We start from the raw sequence: 22684 nt of genomic DNA on the forward strand, positions 1-22684 counted from the left end.
CAAAAACAATTCATTGCTGGTACAGTACCTCAGATTAAATGTATTTATAATCAAAGAAAATTTCAATTTTATTTTAATAAATTTGAGTAAAGTAACCTGAACGTAAATGATTAAGCGAATAAATTAAACCCAACCACCTGTTAATGGTTAATCTTGGGATGCATAAAGAGTGTTTATACCCATAAATTCATTAATTCTAAAGTATTGTTGAACCCAAGGGTCATTGTAAATGATTTAAGGTTTATGTAAACTGCTTGGAAGTATGTAAATAGCACCGCTTGGTGAAACAGAAATAGGCTGTGTTGACCTTATTCAGTGTAGGCCAACACAGCCTATTTATGCTTTTTAAGCTTGTCATGTGTCTGAACAATTACAAAATATGCCTACCTGGCGGGGTGCTATATTAGTGCATTATTGGAGAGTTAATCTGCAGACTAGGGCTCATCACTCAAAAGCTGTATGCTGAAACATGAATCTTTTTGAGCATAACATTCAGTGTGACCTTTTCAGTTTGAAATATTTAATGTTTTGCCAAATAGGTAACCTAGCAAGTTACATTGATTTTCAATGAAGGCTTTGGCTGATACTGAAAGGGTGGCTTAGGAATTAGCCTGTACCAGATCGTAGAGTTGTCTGGATTCTAAAAAAAAATTGGCATTCACTGAGGTTGTTATGGTAATCAAAACATTCTCAGAGACATTCAATAGGGAAGAACGTTGCAATATAGACCTTTGTAGTGTGGTTCAGCTAAGAAACTCTTTTAATCTGGAGACCAGGGTTTTTTGTCTGCATGCAGATTTCTGTCACTTAAAAACAAAAGATCTCTGGAGAGCTGTTTGTGTATCAATGCTTTTTTAAATTACTTTCATTGGCAAAAAGCAATTGAAAGGAGCTCTGTTCTCTGTGTCAGTACCAATAGGGAGGCATTTCATCAGCTCAGACATGGATCAGTGGCTGGTCCCTAGCCCCCGAGACTTAATAGAAGCTGTGAATGGCTAACCAGCAGTGTGGACTTGAAAAGCACAGCTTGGGAACTCCTCACATCAGGAAGGAACATTACTTGACCAGAGAACATCAATGGAGAGTCAGGAATCTTGCTCATATTATCTCTTTACCCAGAGAGTACTTCAGCCTGCAGTCATCCACACTGTTCACTGCTTGCAAATCCCCTGAACTGGGAAAAGTAGCCTGTTCCATGAAGGAAGTTAAATGCTTTATTACTTATTTACACTTTACACATCTGGATTTATGTGACAAGAGTGTCCTTCAAATTTGTGAAAAATACGTCTGCAAATATGATGAAAATAACTTATTCATGAACAGCAGCCAGCACTATCCCTTGAAAGCTAGAATGACTATTAAAGGGAAGGCGTGTGTCAGTAAGCAGTGACACTATAAATGTTCTGTGCATGTGATGTGTGCTTAAAATGAAAGGGGATACATGATTTTTTAAACAATTATGTGGTTATACTTTTGAGAAGCTGTATAAATGGATAAAGTAATGTACAAAGGATAATGTTGAAAAACCTCTATGTAATATTCTTTGGTTGGGTTTTACAGCACATGTATTGAAGAAGATGTATTATTTAGCTCAGTGTGGCAGTTCGCACTGCTGCCTCAAAACCCTTGGTTTCTGGGTTAGGCACTGAACTTGGATACCTTCTGTGTTGGAGTCTGCATGTTTTCTGCTTCCTTCATGAGTAGGAAGTATCTACTTTCCTAAGACATGCTGGTTAGGATTTTTGCTGTCTCTAAATTGTCCCTGTGTTTATGTGTGTATGTGGTTGTATGGGCTCTGATGGATTGGTATCCCATTGAAGGTGCAGACTTTGTATACTGTGCTTCCAGGATATGTTTTGAATTTACTTTCTGACAAAGAATGGATGAATACTTTGGTACACTTGTTTTCTGAATATGCAATATTAATATTAAAATATTTCTAAATGATTGCATACTCCAGGCCTATGTATACAGAATGTGTGTGTGTGTAAAATTTGGTATCTATCAGATTTTTTTTCTTGCTCTTTAATAGCGCAAGTGTTTGATTGTAGCCATTGTTCCCTCTGGTTACTCATAAACAGGGTGCTTTGTTGCCAGGCAGTGAATGATTGGGCCTTTTCACACAAAAACCGGTTGCTAGGGGAACGAGAGGACTTGTGTAAATTTGAAAACTGAGAGCTCAGCCTTGTGCAAGGGGTGCAGAGGTGTTTTCACAGCTACTTCAAAATATGCTGCAAGAGCAGATGAACCCTTATTGACAATGGTGCTGTGAGCAACAGGTGCATATCCAACAGGGTGTCAACTGACCTCCATTTCCAGCCCTGTTGAAACACCCCCTTCACCTGAAACTACTTGGTTAGACCTCACAATAGGTGCAGATTCTTTTTTTTTAATCTGTGCCAAAAACTTTTGGAAAGAGCTGACCTGATTGAGTAATGTGTTTATGTGAAGTATTGTGCTGGTGACCCTCTATGTGTTAATGTTTGACCTTGAACTGTGATAAAGTTACATGGTTGTCATTCTTGCGTTTTCTGTCATCACTTGAATTTGAGAAGGTTATACAGAGTATTTAACCAAAAGTAAACTAATTGCTTATTTCTAACTTCTAAGAAGGGGATATTTATTAAGTGTGTTTGGAAGAAAACATGCTTCAGGTTATTTTTAAAATATTCAAATAGAAATATGTAACACTTATTTAAAATTTTTTTTTTACATATTTGCAGTAGCTATTGTTTTATATTATCTCTACATTTTGAAGTTCCACAAATTGTAATTCTACAAATTAAAATGCTCTTTCACACATTAGAAACTTGTCAGTTCAGTAAACTTGTCGGTAAATTGTCACACTTCTCTTATCTATGAAACATATTTTTCAGGATTTAAAAAGGAATAATTTCCTCAAATTTTATTTGGAGCTTATAAAGATGTTCATGAATATTAGAGCAGAACTTAAAGTACTGAGCACAATATGGAGGGAAAGACCACTGCTATTGTTCCACAGTCTGCCCAAGCAGCTGTTAACACTTCATTGATGTGCTTGGACAGAATCTTAAAAGTCATAAAAACCTTAGTTGAGTTCCTGACCCCAATAGATGAGCAAAGTACTGCAAAAAAAAGGTCACTAATCACATGCTCATGTACTCACATGTGCACACATATTAATGGAGTTCAAAAGTTTGAAAGACTCACAGAAAGCAAGAAACATTTTTCCTTCTCAATGTAATCCCTGGATTTTACAATATCTTTGTATCCATGAACACTTAAATGTCTCTGTTGTAACGCAGCACAGTTGCAATGACAAGACAGTTTCTTCTCCCTATACTGGGGAACATTGTGAAGCCTGTGGGTGGTAGCTGTACATGGTGTTTAACATGTCAGCATGGGGATTGCTTGTGTTTGTTTCCCTGAACAGTTATATTCTTTTCCCAATAAGTTTTAAACTATATTTAAGCAGCCTTAAATGGCACTTAACAGCCTTAAAATGTGCATTCTTTGTTGTACAACTTCCTTAGTAAAAGGAGAAGATATTGGGCTGCCTTCACATTCATCTCTGGTATGGTATAGAAGGAGAGGCAGCTGTGTATATATATATAAACATGCATTTACACGTATATAACTATACATATACACTGTTGTACAAAGGTTGTCTACAACTTGGACACAATGAGAAGTTTACATGTTATCAGCATAAAGAAATTAAAGCATCCACACATTTTCTCTTTTAATGCAGCCATTATTAAAACAGATTAATTTAAGAGAGAAGAAGCAAAGCTCATCATTCAGCAATTTTCTTGCACACTAACAGAAATCTTCAAAAGCATCAGCACAACAACTGTATGTAATCAGCCAATGCAAATTATTGTCGTAGTCAGTTCATCACTTTAACCCATCGAATCCAAATGACCGACTGTCAGGCGCTTATTGTTTAGTTTGTTCCCTTGTACACATTCACAAGGCTGGGAAGTTTGTCCTGCAAAATACAGATCGAACAGGATCTAAATTTTAAGATTAAGCCTGTCATCTCCTGTAAATGGTTAAATAGCTAAGATTACAGGAGAAGACACCCTTGGTAAATTATTTCATGAGTAATGAGAAATAGGAAAAGCTGTATTTAGTTTGATCTCTCTTTTTAAATTTAAGGTTGTCACAACGGATACAGTATGCAGCCTTTCGCATCTATTAATGTTCTTGAACACGTTGTATGTAGTGTACTGAATGCAGGAGCAAAGAATGACTTTAAATGAACAACAGGCAAAATAAGCAGCAATGAAGTGCTCGAGGGAAAGGCAGATCCAAGCAAGGATGGAAACGCAGTCCCCAACCTCAAAGGCAGGCGTGTCGCTTCGCTGCCAGAGGCCCAGACCCACTCTCTTTCCTTCAAGCACATACACCCCTTGGTGTTTCGCTTCTGACTGCAATGAGATGTTCAGGGGTTAGGCAGTTCTCAGCAAGGATTCAAGCCCTGGCTTCCTTTTTGAAAGAGCACCTTATTGCCAAAAGGTCTGGACCCATTTGCAGGTCAGAAATGAACTCCCTTAATCACATGTACCCCGAGGGGAGGGGGGTGCACATTAAATGACGAAATTAGATCCTGTGAAAATTAGGGTGTTTCTGCAATGGTCCCGTATAAAAAATGTTGCAGGTCATCTTCTAAACAGAAATGTCACAAGGGCCAAAGAGATGCTTTTGTCCCCAAACAAAATAATTTATTATACCGTTGATTTCTATTTAGTGATGCAGCAATTAGTGGGTTTTCCATCAGGTTTATTCTTTGATTTGTGGAGAATATAACTAATGGAGAATATGAAAACTAGACAAATAAGTAATATACGTTATAGAATAACAAGTAAAACAAGATGCCATGTTTCAGACACATGAATTAAAGTATGTATATAACTTACCTACATAATAGCCTGTCTCTGTATTCAAATGGAATAGTTAAGCAAGAATGAAAATATCTATATTTTGTTTAATTACCAAGGTCTTCTGATCTTGTTTTGTTTGGGCTTTTGTTAAGAAAACAAAACTTGGTGACCCTGCAATGTCAAAACACCAATCTAATGTTAGAGGTAGAAGTCTTTGAAAAACTGTCTTCATTAGAACCGTAATTCTTATTTTGAATAGTTTGTTCAAAGATGAAAATATAATGGCTGTCCACCGTGTAGCTTAACTTTCCTTTTGTATGTTTCAGCTCTATGCTTTACAGTGACCGTAGGGTAAAAAGAAAGGCATTGATTAAGTCTAGAATTGGCCAAAGCAAATTCATTGTGCATTATTGTCGATCCACAGCCAGGTGCTTTTTATTTTCTCTCTTTTGTTCTACAATCGATTAAAAATTAGCCATTGCTTTGGTGCAATGAAAGCACGGAAATGACTGAAGTGTACATGTGGTTTTCATTTTCATTAGTTTTATTGGACTTTTTGGCAAAATCTAGGTGGGTTTATTGCAAATACTCTGCCTTAATTAACCTCAAAAGGGACACATTACATATTTTTATGGCACAGTAAGGAGCCACATCACAACCTTGTTTTAGGCTGTGTAGTTTACCATACTAAATGTAAAGACAAACTGGTATTAAGCAGTGCTAGTTTATGTGTGCATTAATATTTAAATGGCTTCTGTAAGACAAAACAATTGTCTCTATAAGCATAACTTGAAACTTGCATAGGAGCTTGTATTATATATAACCTCAAATTTATGGTAAAAGTTTTAAAATAACTAAAATGTGCAATGATGTTCTGAAGTAAAAAAAAGCTGTTTCAGATCTGATATACTTTCCCATGTCATCCTCTCATTCAGTTTAAAACTCAGGAGTTGAATTTCTGCCAAAAATGAAGTTAGCATTACAGATAATGTTCTCTGAAAACACTTGAAGTAGATCATGCATCATCGATATAATACACAAAAAATGCATAAGGTAAAAACAGGCAGTAATCAATAATTTAAACTGTATTTTAATTCAAACAGTGTAACCGTTTAAGTGTCAGGCTTTCTCTTGAAGGTGTGTTTTGAGACTAAATAAGAAATTTTAATTTGCTCATTGTCTGCAATTTCCCATTTGATCTTTGTCTATTATCTGTTTTTGCACTGAAGTGTACTTATTGTTCCATTAATAGGGAAGATGAGTTTTTTGTGCTGGTGAATAAAACATTCTTCCTCAGAGCATACAACTCCAGTTATTCAGCTTGAAGTATTTTCAATTGTGTACTTTAGTCATATTTTTTCTGTTTTATATATTTATCTGTGAGTAACAATTCACACTAACTGCATGAATACACTGAAGTAAAAATAATAGCAGGCTTCTTTAATAGTTTCATTTTGATCAACATTTTGTGTTTCATCACCTTAAATGTTTTTTGCCCAATATTTATCTGATGGATGGGTCTGGTTTTCAGAAAGGATATATTTGATAACTGTAGTACATTAACATTACTTCTATTAGCCAACAAGTTGCTTATGACCAAATTAACATATGTTAATCCTGTGCATTGAAAGGTCATGTGAAGTTGGGCAATGTAAAGGTAACAGGAAGAGAAATCATTCTTATCTATGGGGCAGTCTACCTAGTTCTCCCACACCCCTGAGGGTCCATTGAAGAGGTAATTTTAGCCTTTGATTGATGGTATGACAAACAGGAATTACATGACCTCATTCAGTTTATTGGCATGAGGTGTTTGGCAATTTTTCTGTCATCAGTCAAAAAAAAACAGATAAAGTTCCATAAAAAGATGAGATAAAAACAGGGAAACTTCCCAGCTGTACACTCTATTCTTGCATGTTGTTTAAAATCAACTCTCCATGGTTGATTTAATATGCTTTTTCTTACATTTAACGTTAAACATTTTAAGTCGGATTGTCCACCCTTTATCACATTTAAATGGATTGCAGTGTTCTCGGCAATATATTAAGTGCAGTTATATAGATTGTACACATTTGTGTTTATACTGAATGTTATCCTAGGTTGTAAGTTCAGTGTCTTCTTCCAAAGTTCATGGAAGAGTGCTACTACTTTCAGAGTGTAGAAAAATTATCTCTTGTCCCGTGAAAAGCATAATGAATAGACTGGGCAAAAACCTCCTGTGACCTGAAGCCACTCAGGTGAGGTGCTTTTCACTTGTGCTAAAGCAAAGCTGACATCCCACTTGGCTTTTTCTGTCACTTGCTTATTGTCAGGGCTCATCTTTGAAAGTGGGCATGAACAGTGGAATGTTATTTTGTAGGAAAAGTCCAGAAGCACTGTTTTTACAAAACAATGCAGTGTTACTCAAGAACCTCAATATGTGGCTTGACCAACATTTCTGTTTTAAAATAAACCCAACCTGTATATACTACCAGAAAGAAAATGATCTGTATGAAATTACTTTAAATAGTAACGAAACGACAGAAGTACACAATTCAATTTTAAATGGAATACAAATAGAACTGATAAGATGACATTCCATCTAGACTCTGAGCACGTTTAATGCAAAACACCTTTTCTATGTAGATCCATAATGGAAAATGAAATATCTCAGAATAAGAGAATGGGTGAGAAAGTGATCCCATTTTTCTTGTGCTGCTTTTCTCACAAGTGCATGGTGAGGTGTGGTGGATGATTCTCTGTTTCATTTGGAAGTAATCTAGTTTATGAATGGAATCCTTTATAGGTTTTGTAATTCATCAGCATTTAAGTCTGAAAATAAAGCATTCAAGTCATTTTAAAATAGTTTTTCATTATAGACTTAGAAGTTAGGATAAGTGTAAGATGTACATAAGTGTTTTGTTTTAATGGATTTCATTTAAAAAACAAAATGGAAGTGTGCAAGGATTAAAGAACACTTTAAGGTGTTTAAAGAGTAGCTCATCTGCTTTGTCCTTAGTCTCCCATTAATGGAAATTTACTTTGGTCTTTCTTGTATAGACACAGCTGTTTTCCCCTACCACACAGATGCATTCTGCTGCAGCTAATAAAGAAGTTTTGTAGAAGTGCAAACTAATTGCTTGTCAGTTGTGAAGGCCTGACATATCCAGATGTTGTTTGAAGCAGGAGTTGAGAGGATGCAAGACCCAGGGGGTGTTAAGAGAAGGCAGGAAAGAATAATCAACAGATATGTCAGTGACTCTGTGGAAATAATTTACTAGATTTTGCAAAGGAGTCTTCTGTGCTCTTTCCAAGTCCAAAAATAACACATTTATGCACTTCCTTTTTCTCACTCCCATCAGGTTTTTTTATTTGTGAATAAAATGAGCAATGGTGGTTGCTATACCATTTGAAATCCTATACATTTGAAAGGAAAATCATTTACGTTTATACTTAAAAATCTTTCTATGCATCTTGTTCTGTCTGTATCATTAGAGCTTGGATGTCATGGTAGGACTCACAAACCTAATTAGACAATTCCAATATTTAAGTCTTCAAAGGCTAGAATGAGCATGAATGTCTTTGTGTTGGACAAATATTTCACTGAAATAAAATAGTGAACGTGCTTGTGTTTCTTGTGTTATGACAGCGATGACAGATCAACTGCCTCAAGCATATCTTTTTCCGTTTCCTTGAGTTTCTGTTTTCCACTGAGCCTTGGACACAGTAGTCTGATGTCCTTGGCATATGTTTGTCCAAAGAGAGCCACTTTCTGTTTGTATGTATAAAAAATGTTTAAATAGGGATATGAAAAAAAGGAATTTTTACTTTTAAAACTGTTTTGACATAGCTGCTCAAGCACATATATTATTGTTTACATATTTCCTGCATTATTTTGATTTTATTGGACACTCTTGAGCTTTGTTGTTGTGGCGTCTGACTTTATTGCTTTAGGCAGTCATAGATTATATCGTATTATCTTACTTTTTGCAGTTGTCTGTATCCTCTTTGTGGCGTTGTTTAATCCAAAACTGTGTATGAGTCAGTGTGTCTATAATTGCATTTTTACAGTGAAAAGATCTTAGTTCATGACATTTTCATGTTACTAAGATATTACAACAGTCTTATTTTTTATACATTAGGTTGGTAGCTACAGGCTTCAGTGGAAGTTGCAGTGAAAGAAAAGCAACAGGAAAATAATCTTTAACTGCTCAGTGGCTATTTTGTTATGTCTGTAGTTTGTAATTTCTTTCGGCATTTAACCCACTGGTTGCAATCTCTCACATCTTTCTGTAGACTTGGTAAATACGTATTACCTTTAATATAAGATAAGCTTTAACGTTCCTCTTGCATTAATAATGACCATCCTTACAATGATAGTGCAGTTAAAGTCCTGTAGAACATGCAAACAAACTTGCTAATGAACGGTTGTGTTTTCTTGTTTTCTTGTACTTTCTCTGTAGATAAATATGACCTCATTGAAAACAGCTCAGCGGGTATAGTCAGTGTAGACTAGTCCCCCCTTTTCAACAGTTGAAGAAGTGGCAGCCATTCTCAGTCACAGAATTATATGCCTCTTCTGTTCATTAGTATGGTTTTGGCAGAGTTCCAAGCAGTGCAAACTTCTCCTCTGATCAGCAAGGGATTAATTAGGTCAGCAATCCAAAGTAGTTGCCTCGGCCAGGTTTATTACTTGGCCAAAATGTCTCAATCCTGGATCAAACGTTGGGCTCTTTTTATGTTTAAATCTTTTTTTCTGAGACACATACATTCTGTGTCACTATCTAGAAAACTGGTTTAAAGATCTTGGATTTCTAACATAAATTTTAATGTCTTAATTATGACTAAATTCTGAATTAAGATCCCCTTCTTGAATAAGTTACAACACACTTCATGTGAAGGTTCTTAAAACCTTCATTTAAATAATCCCATGAACAAAGTCATCAATTTTAATTGAAAAGAAACTCAAGATTTAGTTCACTGCCAGTTGAAGACAGTTATTGTTTAGTTTTGAAACAAAGTATGTGAAGATACTGTAATATACAAAATGATAGATGTAATAACATTGTAAGTTGTAAGTGTGCAGTAGTATTTAATTTATTTTAAAGATTACGAACTTAATGTAAAACAAAACAAAAGCTATAAAAGTAAAAGCGGATATCTGTTTAGTAAATAAATAGTTAACACTTGGCTAATTTTATCAGTGCCCATTACAAAACTTGAAAAGTGTTTCAGTTTTGAAAACCTTTACCTGCTGCATGAAAGTTAGCAACGCAAACAAAAGACCTTTCCAAAGGATTCATGTCCAACCATGATGCGTAAAACCCTGACAAAATTCCTGGTTATTCCTACTGGTTATGTGAAAATGTATACATCTGTTTGAGCTCATTCTGTACGTGTGTGTATTTACAAAGGAGCCAAAGTGTTATTTGATTTACTGTGCAATATTTATTAAATAATGGAAACACCACTCCAAAAGTGACCTAAAGGTCAGTTCTCCGCTGTTTTGCATTTTTTGAGTTGGATTCTGATAACATCCTGAATTTAAGATACATTTTTTAATAATTTTAATTCATAATTATTGTGCTGGTTTATGTTCCTTTAATTCCAATTACATTGGAATTTAGGTCAATTTCTGTCTGACATTTTTAAGACTGACAGTTTCTTAGGAATTCTGTGACATTCTTTGATTCATGGCCTTGTAAAAACTGGAAGTGAAAACATCCCGTGATGCTTTTTTAACCCAAGGTGATTGAATCAATACGGAAGCAATCATGTTAATTCAAAGCTGTGCTAAAAATGACACAGGGATTACTTAAGATGCCTTTTGTATCCGTTTAGTGTCCACTCCCTGTGCAGTCTGCAACATCCATGTTCATCAATTTTCTAAGTACTTATCAGTTCAGGGTTGCAGGGGAGCTGGAGCCTATCCCGGCAAGCAATGGGCACAAGGCAGGGTATACCCTGGATGGGATGCCAGTCCATCGCAGAGCAAAAAGACACAAACACTCACACCTGAGCAAACTCTCTGAAGTTAAGCTAAAAGTTTGTTTTTGGGCTGTGTGAAGAAGCCAGAGCACCTGGAGGAAACCTACTCGAACATGTGGATAACATACAAACTCCATGCACCCCACATAAAGAATTGAACCGAGGGTCACGGTGCTGTGAGGCAGCTGTGCTAACAACTGTGGCACCAAGCCACCCTATCCCTGTTTAATTCAGTTAAAATGGTCCTCTTTCATGTAACAAAAATGAAATTGCAATTAGCTTAAAAGCAATCAAGCTCTTGTCTGAGCCATGATATTATGTGTATGTTAAACTGTAACAGCAAGTTACTGCAAAAAGGGTTCAATGCTTTAATGAGCACACCTAGAGATAAAGATAAATGTCACAGAGACCTGTATTAGTGAGTGCTTTGTGTGTTAATTGCTTTTTAAAACCCAATAAAGAGCACAGCATTTGTTGCACAGCCTCAGGTTTCTCAGTTATCCAATTTTAATTCTTAAGGGACCCAGACAAACCTCTTTGTTGGGCTATGATGACTGATAAGTGTGTGAAATTACAGTAGGCCAGACAAGCCTGATACATCCAGATCTTTTCCCATCTGTTTTGGGGATTAATTTGAATATAACTTGCTTTTGCCACTTAAAATTCCATGTTACAGGATAAAATAGCTCTTTTGTATTAATGAAACTTCTTGGATTAGACAGTTTGTTTAAATAACTGCTGGATTGGGTGTGTACTTGACTCCAGAAGAGTTTTTAATTTCTTTTCTTCTCAGAACCTGATGTTCCTGAACTGTTTCAGACACTTTTTGTGATTAGAGAGGTCATGGTCAACAAATGGCAATGAAACAGAGGCTAAGCTATTGTATTGCCTATATTATTCATCTGTAATAATGTTACTTCTGATACATACCGAACAGACTAAAGTGCAATGGTGCTTTAGTGGAAAAGTGAGAAAAATAATTCAAACTATGGAAGCAAAGGGGGAACTTTTGTGTAGGTCAGATAGTGCAAGCCTAACTTGGAAATTATTCAGGATGCTGGGGTTATAACCATTGCTCTTATGAACAGTACCAAGGATTCTTTAATGATCAGATAGATCAGGTAGTGATCAGCTCTGTTTTATCATTTCATGTAAAGGATAATACCCCATACAGAACAGTGTTTCCTGTCACAATACTCAGGGTGCTGGATTTTACATTTTGGAAATTTTAGGAAAGAGTGCCTACTTGTCCACCTTCAACACATGCATGCATCTGCAACCTGGTTTTCCTTTTGAGGTAAGCCTTCTCACTATTGACAAGCCCCAGTCTTGCCTAGTTTCTGTGATCTGAGAAAATAACGCTACAGGGTGATTTCTACATATACACTGTATACAGTGGTGTGAAAAAGTGTTTGCCCCCTTCCTGATTTCTTATTTTTTTGCATGTTTGTCACACTGAAATGTTTCAGATCATCAAACAAATTGAAATATTAGACAAAGATAACACAAGTAAACACAAAATGCAGTTTTTAAATGAAGGTTTTTATTATTAAGGGAAAAAAAAATCCAAACCAACATGGCCCTGTGTGAAAAAGTGATTCCCCCCTAAACCTAATAACTGGTTGGGCCACCCTTAGCAGCAACAACTGCAATCAAGTGTTTGCGATAACTGGCAATGAGTCTTTTACAGCGCTGTGGAGGAATTTTGGCCCACTCATCTTTGCAGAATTGTTGTAATTCAGCCACATTGGAGAGTTTTCGAGCCTTAACCGCTTTTTTAAGGTCATGCCACAACATCTCAATCGGATTCAGGTCAGGACTTTGACTAGGCCACTCCAAAGTCTTCATTTTGTTTTTCTTAAGCCATTCAGAGGTGGACTTGCTGGTGTGTTTTGGATCATTGTCCTGCTACAGAACCCAAGTGCGCTTCAGCCTGAGGTCACGAACAGATGGCCGGACATTCTCCTTCAGGAATTTTTGGTATACAGCAGAATCCATGGTTCCATTTACCACAGCAAGTCTTCCAGGTCCTGAAGCAGCAAAACAGCCCCAGACAATCACACTACCACCACCATATTTTACTGTTGGTATGATGTTCCTTTTCTGAAATGCTGTGTTACTTTTACACCAGATGTAATGGGACACACACCTTCCAAAAAGTTCAACTTTTGTCTCGTCAGTCCACAGAGTATTTTCCCAAGAGTCTTGGGGATCATCAAGATGTTTTCTGACAAAACTGAGACGAGCCTTAATGTTCTTTTTGCTCAGCAGTGGTTTTTGTCTTGGAACTCTGCCATGCAGGCCATTTTTGCCCAGTCTCTTTCTTATGGTGGAGTCATGAACACTGACCTTAACTGAGGCAAGTGAAGCCTGCAGTTCTTTGGATGTTGTTGTGGGTTTTTTTGTGACCTCTTGGATGAGTCGTCGCTGCGCTCTTGGGGTAATTTTGGTCGGCCGGCCACTCCTGGGAAGATTTACCACTGTTCCATGTTTTCGCCATTTGTGGATAATGGCTCTCACTGTGGTTCACTGGAGTCCCAAAGCTTTAGAAATGGCTTTATAACCTTTTCCAGACTGATAAATCTCAATTACTCTGTTTCTCATTTGTTCCTGAATTTGTTTGGATCGCAGCATGATGTCTAGCTTTTGAGGATCTTTTGGTCTACTTCACTTTGTCAGGCAGGTCCTATTTAAGTGATTTCTTGATTGAGAACAGGTGTGGCAGTAATCAGGCCTGGGTGTGGCTAGAGAAATTGAACTCAGCTTTCCAAAGATGTGATAAACCACAGTTGATTTATGTTTTAACAGGGGGGGCAATCACTTTTTCACACAGGCCCATGTAGGTTTGGATTTTTTTTTCCCTTCATAATAAAAACCTTCATTTAAAAACTGCATTTTGTGTTTACTTGTGTTATCTTTGTCTAATATTTCAATTTGTTTGATGATCCGAAACATTTCAGTGTGACAAACATGCAAAAAAATAAGAAATCAGGAAGGGGGCAAACACTTTTTCACACCACTGTATGTGCGACTTATTTCAATAATCAGTCTTGTATTTTTCATACAGAAGGATTATTTTCTTAAAAATTAGATTACGAGTTTAAGGGTTTTCTTGTTTCAAAGCATCACCCTTTATCTTGAGTAGATTATTTTTATCGTTTGCATCTTTTCTTGTATCTTCATTCAACTATAGGCTACATACACAAGAACAAAGATGTCTATAGGACATGTACAAAGCAGCTGGGAATCAGCAGAGTATGTAACATCCATTGATTGAGCCCGTGTCTGAATGAAGGACTGGGTATCCTGTTCCACCCCAAAATAAGAAGAGCCTTGAATTGCTGAGCTTAACGTAGTAGCAGTTGACCCTGCAGGCAATGTCCTTTCCAACAACAGGTGATAGATTCATTCCTGTTAAGAAAATCTCCTAATTTTTGACATAGTGTAAAAGAGCTCTGTTGCCAATTTAATCCCAAAATGTTTGGATATTTGAATAAAATTGTCTTTAAAATAGGTATGTGTTTTGTAGCATATCTATCTACATTGATAGTGCCTCTGCCAATTTATGCTTCTTTAAAGTTTCTCAGATTATATAATTCCAAAAGTCGGTACAGCAATGCCTTCATTGTGACTTTGAGACCATCCTAGAGTGTTTAACACGCCTTTTGTGGTGAGACAAATCTGTGCTTTTTCCCCACCTAGGAACTGAGTTAACCACAAGAAAAACATGTTTTAAGGCTCTGCTTCTAAGCTCATTCACCACAAATTGTCTGTTTTGACACTGATAAGGAACACAAAGCATGAGAAACAATTTTCAAACACTTTAGCTCCAGAAATGTCAAAGCCATTAAGACAGAAAAAAGTTCTTTGTCTTAATAGGTTGGATGGAAGAGTTTATCTTGAAATTAAATGGTTAGAATTAAATGTAAGGTTATTTAATGTGTATGTTCAATAACTGCCTACAATTGAATGAATGGTAAAAGACCCCTTTTCAGAAAACAAAAACACTTTTTTGTTGTGAAGTTACTCAAGGTTGAAGAATGAAAAATTGGAGTACTCCTTCTCATAAATATTAATATAAATTATTAAGCCTGAACTGAACTGAAAGCAAACAATGGATATTTAAAATAATGAGTAAATTAAATTTAGTTTTATAATATATTCCTGACGATTTTGCATTGTACGTCTATCTTTAAGATACAAAATCATGGGAGCAGATTTAAAATTATTTATTCTGTCATAATAATCTGAAGACAAAGTCAAGTTGAATTATTGTAAACCAAATAGCAGGGGATAATTATTCAAACAAACATAGTGGTTATATAATTAATATAGCCGTTTCTATATTGTTTATTTTGGCAACCATTTCAGCAAATAATAAAAAATGTTGATTGCATTATCAGTGTAATATTAAATTCTAATTTTTTACAAGGAACATGAGCTCTATTGCTACTTGAATGAAATTTTTGTGGCTTAAAGTTATTGAGATTAGATACTGAAATTGAACAGTAATTCTTTCTTCTGTTACCATTAGGGTTTAATTTGGCTTTGATGATACAGAAACTATCTGAACTTCAAAACTGAAGTGTTTCAGCCTCTATAGTAATGTAGCAAGCCAGTATTGTGATGACAAAAATATGCTCTTGGAATAAGAAAGCTGTTTATGAAATGGACAACCATTCATACCACAAACTCTTTAATGTACATATTAATCAGTAAAGAAACTGACATGAAGACTTTTTCGTAAGCAGCACATGAATATGGCTGTTCTTTATCTCCTTTTTCAGTATGAGGAATTTCCTGTCAACCTGTAAAGGTAGTTGTTGACAATTCCCCCAACAAATGTAGACAGATAATGATAAATTGATGAGCACCTGTTTTGTCTCTTGTTGAAGTATTTTTGTACATCTTAAACTTTTGCTCATTAAATTGTAATGCAAGAGCAACCTCTTCTTCCCAAGTTTTGTTTTGGTTTTATTATAACATATTTAAAAATATGCCCTTCCCTAATATGTTTTGAAATGCATGAAAATAAATTGCATGCAATATGTCCTAATTTAGAAATTGCAAAACAACATATCTGCGACATCAGCTCCATTTAAAACAAGCCAACAAACATTAAAACATGTTTAAATTTCCACTTGACTTTTGCTGTATTTACAAAAGGAATTACACTCTCTGCATGGCTACCAAATAGGTTTTCTGCCAAAAGATACAGGAAGTCTGTTAGTGTCCATCTGGTCCTGGTATATGAATTCATCTTTTTGTTTTCATTTTTGGCTCGGATTGTATAGGATGGTATGTGTTGTTGGTTGTTATGGAAAAACGATCAGAAGTAGAAACAATATCCTTATAAAGTTTATATAGTATTATAATGGTGCAGTAACTCCTCAATAGTTATACAGTTGAATGAGAAATATATATGTATGTGTATGGGTGTATGTTTTGCTTGCTATGCATTTGATATTTTATTCTCAGAGCTACCTTTTGTACATAGTATTTCCCCACCTGTCCTAAAGTTAATTTCTTATCCTTGTAGGAGTGACTAGAAAAAATAGTCTCCGTGCACTTACTTTAATAAAATTGAAAAATGGTGATGCACTTTTGTGAGTTTATGCAACTTTTTGTGCAAGAAAAAATGAAAATGGATGTCAGTAACTGCAATGCAAAATAATTTTGTCTTGTAACTGATGCTTTTTAATGTTGAAATAAACACTATCATTTCAAATTTGAGGTGAGGCCAGTAGTTTATAGGTTAATCTGAAAAAAGCTCTTGAGAAAATGTGGTAACATGCTCCAGCTTAATCTTTTATCGTTCTTGGGTGAAGCAAAGACTTTTTGTTCTTTAGATGTAAAACTGGAAATTCAGTTGAAAGGTAAATGAAGCTAAAGACACTTTTCTGGCAGGAAATGCAGGGGTTTTCTTTGAATGGAAGAAGGTGAACAGTTACAGCCATTAGCTTAGCAACGGTTGCCTTTTAACCTTTGTTTTTATTTGAAAATTTGAATGTTCCACTGAAGTAAAACGATGCCTCAGCCATTTGTAAAGAGAATGTGAAGGGTTTGTAATTTAAGGAATGTAGTTTAACTAGAATATTTAGGCCTCTTTGTTATTTTGTGATTGTGTCATATATCTTACTCCAAAATGTAGGTGCAATGTTCAGATGGCAAAGAGAATATATATCTTCCTGATACACTGTTATAGTGTGTGACATGTCTTAAGATTTTTCAAATATAACTTGGGGAGACTGCAACTTTTTTTATTTTGAAAAGTTGTCATTTCCTGTGATTTTGTTTTGTGTTTATGCAAATAATGATTGTATCACACCCCATGGAAATCAACAAGAGTGTTCATTAACTGCCCATTTAAACAGACAAAGGGTTAACAGTTCACAGATGATCTAATGAGAAGTGCATGCTTGAAAACATTTGTTTGGCAGAATGTTTTGAGCCTTCACTAAAGGTATTGGTGTCTACATAAAAGAGAGTTAGAATAAATGTTTGCCAATAAGAGGGGGCTATTCAGCTCATCTTCCTCATTTGTTAGTTTAGTAGGTAATCTGGTCTTTTATCCAGCCATTTCTTAAAGGTGCCCAGAGTGTAGAAGTCTTCTGGGTTGAATCTATTTACCCCATTTAGGATTTTGTATATTTGGCTCATATCTCCTCTCAATCACCCTTTTTTTCCAGACATCTTAGCTCCCGCAGCCTGTTAGTATTTGACAGTCCCCTGAGACCAGGAATAATTTTTGCGCCCCTTCTTTCAACTCTTTCTTTGGTTGAATATGGTTTTCTAGATGAGGTCTTACTAGTGCATTGCAGAGTTTAATCTTGAGCTTATTAATTCAACTCTTTTTGCTGTGTCCAAGCTTTCAGTTTGCTTTGTTTATTGCTTCCCCACAATGTCGTGACGAGGACATGGAGGAATTTACATAAATGCCCAGATCCCTTTCGTGTTTAACTTCCCGCGGCTATGTAATATAAAGAAGCACCCATATGATATATAAATATATAAATATAAAGAAGCACCCATACAATATGTAGAGTGTAGTGTTTTTCCCTACCACCAGTGTGGATCATGTGCACTGATCATGTTGAATTTCATTTGCCAAGTGTCATCTTAATCCATAATTTTATATTTTGTAACTCCTTTCCTGCTGTTACTGTGTTTGCCACTCCTCCTATTTTAGTATCATTTGACTAGTAAATGAATTGGACTAGTTTGCTAACTATACCAGAATCTAGGTTGTTGATGCAGATCAGGAAAAGCAATATCTCTGAATAATGAACCCATATACATAGTCTGTGGTAATGCTCTTTTCCTTTCTTTTTTTTCTTAATATCATCATTGAACCATTTAGGCCATATTTTCCCAGACTTAGACTTCAAAACTTTAGGAGTTAATCTGTTTTGAGTCTTTTATGTTATTTTTGAAATATGAACATCCTTAGCTATGTTCCCAGTTCACTGCTTGTAAGATTTGCCTAATTCTTTATCTGTTTTTCTAAAACTGTAAATGCTACTTTTAGATTCTCATGTTTTTGAGTTTTAAAGTATATGTCAAAAGATAACATATTATGGGCACAATTTCCTAGTGGTTCCATTACATATTTTCCTTTTATTATATTGTACCTGTGTGGGGAAAATATTAAGTCATCTTGCCTATTAGTGCTTTAACAAGCTTAATAAGGAATCATTAACCAATTTCAGCACCTGTGTTCCCCATCACTATATCCCACTTTGTGTGGAAATCAAGCAATATAACATCACCTTTGCTAAATATCTGCCTGATCTCATCATAAAGTAAGCTTTGTGCACCCATCAGCATTGGGTGGTCCATACACCTATTAATAAGTCCTTTGAATTAATATTTTCAATTTTAACCATTAACAATTCTAAAATGTCCATATCCTCTTGCTTACATTCTCTAACTCAAAGGTTATTTTTAAAATATTATCCCAGACTAGCCCATATTCTGTCCTCCCCATTTCTATAAAAGTGGGTACCCTTAATATATATTTCATCATCCCTAATGAGGATGTCTAAGTTCTAAGATCTCATAGTTTCCGAATAATGCAGTTCTTGATTTTTTTCTTATGCTTCCTCATCTAAGAGGTAATAAATGTTTACGAATGGATGAGTTGTTTTGAATTTGTTCTTGGTGTTGCCCAGGGTTTTTTTTGTTCCAACCAGAAATGATCTGTTCCCTGGTTTAAATACTCCTCAACTACTGTTCTGAACAATGCACCACTGTTCCAAATGAAATACTCCTTAGTAATCTCCTCTCGATGGCTATCAGTTTTCATCCAGACACAAGAGATAGATGAGTATGAATGAGACCCCCAGGAGGGAGGCTTGTGAGCTGGGAGATGAGTTGTGAGAGAGGAATGTTGCGACTGCAATGGGGACCTCTTTCCTTGCTGTTCTGGAATGATCCCATCAGTGTGCGAGTTAGCCTGCCAGGCTGCTATATGGAAACAGGCAGCTGTCACAAGCCATGGCTGAGCAGAGCCAGGAGTAGCCCATGCCACAGGTCATAACAGCTGTGAGGTCAGAGCAATTTAAAGGGAATGGAATTTATTTTTCTTAGGCTTACATATCTAAACAAATAGGCTGATGGAACATTTGTAACTCTTTTAAAGACAACTTTACCCTTTGTAGCCTGATGCCTCTTGAGTCCAAATATACACACTAGTTTATCAGCAAGCAGGTATCGTGGTGAGTGGTTGTCAGCTGTTGCTTGCTTCTCAGCTTACTTATTAAAGATTGATAGAGTAATGGGAACATGGTCCAAATGCAGTCCAAAAAATATATTAAAAAATATCTCTATTTAATGCTTTGATAATGTGAAGTTAATATAGTTGATCATTGATATTGGCATTGTGTTATCAGTGAAAAAGGAGTGATATTTTCACCATATTTGCAAACATACATTTCACCCTACTGACAGATGCCAAGTTTTAATTTTGTTTTTGTTTTGTTTTCTCTTAGAATTACTCTGGCTATGACGCACTGTACATCTGTGATGCATGTGTAACAGAGGTCATTGCACCGGATATAATCCAGATTTGGTGTTACTTCTCTAGAAACCTAGGCAATGTAAAATTCTTCCACAGCACATAAACTAGTCTATAGGCATAGCAGAGTTCACCACCGTCTAGAAAATGGTGTTGCACATTCTTTACGGTAAAGCTGTTGCTGTCATAGTAGTGCCATGAGTTAAATTTTTTGACGTCATCCTCTTGAAACCTATAGAGTGTAGAATTATACTGCAGCAAATGACCTGGTCTTTTGGCATAATGGAGTTTGCAGCTGTGTTGGAAGTGTTGCTATGTATGCTCTGGGCCTGCAAGCCACCATGATCAATTCCCTGCAGGGGCTGAGCAGAGCTGTACTTGTGAAACCTGCTTTGCACCAGGCCGCAGATTCTAGACACTTGTGCAACACCATCGCACTTGGATTTCACAATGAAACCCTGCAAAGTGTAATGCCTTGCAGTCTTCCAAATTTCATTTTTGATAGTCCATCAGTGATTGGCCTTTGTGGCTCTGTGGCTCTGTAGCTCTGTAACTTCTTGCAAAGAACAAGACAGCAAGTGACATTGTGCTGATTTAGTTCAATCTCTGACACATTGATGGCATGAAAGTGGCCCTTTCTTAATAAGTGAGGGATATTGGTTCCTTTCTGTGTTTTTTTTGCTTGATATTCAATAATCACAGTATGATATGAATGATCAATTAAATTGACACTAAAATCTTTATAAATTTAAATGTGTCCAATGTCTGTGTTCATTTGTACATGCATATTTTAGCAAAAAAGTGGTGTTACTGTGCTCCAAAAATATACTTTAATATTTCCCTATTTACAAAGGCCTTAAAAGCCATAATTATTACAGAATAGAACCATAAACATTAATTATTTGATTTGAAAAGTATCTTTTGGTATTGTGCAGGAAGCACTCACTAGAATAGAATGAGTGTCCTTCATACATCTTCAGAGATACATTGGTCTACTAATTTGTTCATAGGTGAAAACATTCATTAGTTTGAACCTTAACCTCATTTGTTTTACTGTTTTTATCTAGGTTTGACAGCTTGAGGTATTCATTGAGGTAGGATCCTATTGTTGGATTCCCTGCAGCTAAATTCACTCATACACATAGTAGCTGCTGGAATGTTCATAGAGAAATTCCCTGAACAAATCCTGAACCGTGTTAGTTGGTCTTTCTGAACAAGTGTCTGCAATTGTTTGCACTTTATCTTTATCCCTAGATGTGCACAAATGAAATCTACATTACACCATCTGCAGTTTTGGACTGTCTTAGTGTGTGCCTTGATATCTTTATAACTATTTCCTAGCTCTTTATAGTGTTGACAGCATGTGCAATATGGAGAATGACATTTTTTAATGAGAATGTTTTCTTATGCAGAGTGCCAGTTGCTTTTAGATGTGGTCAATTTTTAAAAGTACATTTGGGAAAAGTCATTGCAGTGTAAATCTCACTAATATGACATCTGGAAGATGGGTAACTGACGTAAAACAGATGTTGCCTATACTCTGGTGTTTAGAAATGCAAGAAAGAAATATCAAAGAAAAACATTAAAACGTATGTGATTACTAAACATTTTAGGTAATATACTGTTTTGGTTTTTGAAAATAGATTAAGAAGCTTTGTATTTCAATTAATGTTACAACAACAAGACTATTGTGTACTAAATAAGTTTTAAAACTGAATGTTAATAAATATATGTGTATGCATAGAATAGATCTTAATCTATTCAAGCCTTCTACCATGCTGTATAACTTTTCTTTTTTTACCTTTTTCAAAAACAACCTCAGACCAAGAAGTAATATTTGCATTTGTGTGATGTTCTTTTTGTAATTTCAAACTGTTTTCTAGATTTTTCCACAATAAACAAAAACGAATCTTATTTTTCAGTGTTATGCAGGCTATATGCATTGTACATTTGACAGTATATGAGTAGACACTGTAAATGAATGAAAATACCAGTTCTCTTTTTTGTACCATAATTATGACTCGCATTGTTTTTATAATATCAAATCTGTCAGAGCAGTGCAAGCAAAATAGAAGGTTCCACAGTCTTTTTTAACAATGGAGTGACAATAGGAATAACAGTTCAGACCTTAAGAGATCTTTTATCAGTGTGCATTTGACTAGGCAGTGAATGCTCAGGATGTCAGATTTCAGGAACTGGCCTTTTCATTGTGATTTATTAACAGTGTCAGGACAGCTTCAGTGAGAGTCAGTGCTGTTGTGTGATTTGACAGCCCAATATTAATGACTGTTTAAGTTTGTGGCTTCCAGCAGTTTTATATAAGGTTATTGTTTGGGAATATATATATATATTACTGCTGCATAGCAGGTGTTTCAGATTATGGGAAACTGAATTTCCATCTCTCCTAAACTAGTTTTGCTAAGAAATAAATAGAGAAAGTGTAACTACATGAAAACAAGCTAACACTAACAAAAAATCTCAATTTTTAGTTAAGTTGTTTGGTATTTAATCAGTATATCTTTTTTTCTCAAGTATATATATTTTGAGCAACATTTTCTAAGTTTTTTATCAGAAATTTAAATAAAGTATTTGAATATAAGTTTAATATGAATATAATTTAATATGATGCAATTACTTTTGACAAACTTTTAGTTTTAAAATTATCAAAGAAACTCTAAAGAGAATGAGAGAGAAACATGGCCAGGATTTTAAAACAAAATAGAACACTTAATTAGTAAACAGTACAAAATGTATAATGCTAATTTCAATGACTTCCCAAAGCTGCATTTTTCTTGTATCTAATAGCATCTGTTAAAATTATTTTGTATTCTGTGCAATT

The 22684-nt window shown here is 35.5% G+C and overlaps 1 protein-coding gene across 4 annotated transcripts in view; it reads left to right on the plus strand.

Moving 5' to 3' along the window:
* The window catches only part of celsr1a (cadherin EGF LAG seven-pass G-type receptor 1a), a 106817-nt gene that overhangs the window by 18449 nt on the left and 65684 nt on the right, over positions 1-22684 (plus strand). The gene's annotated exons all lie outside the window — the stretch shown is intronic.

This window comes from Atractosteus spatula, chromosome 8, assembly GCF_055471065.1.
Source record: "Atractosteus spatula isolate fAtrSpa1 chromosome 8, fAtrSpa1.hap1, whole genome shotgun sequence".
NCBI lineage: Eukaryota > Metazoa > Chordata > Actinopteri > Semionotiformes > Lepisosteidae > Atractosteus > Atractosteus spatula.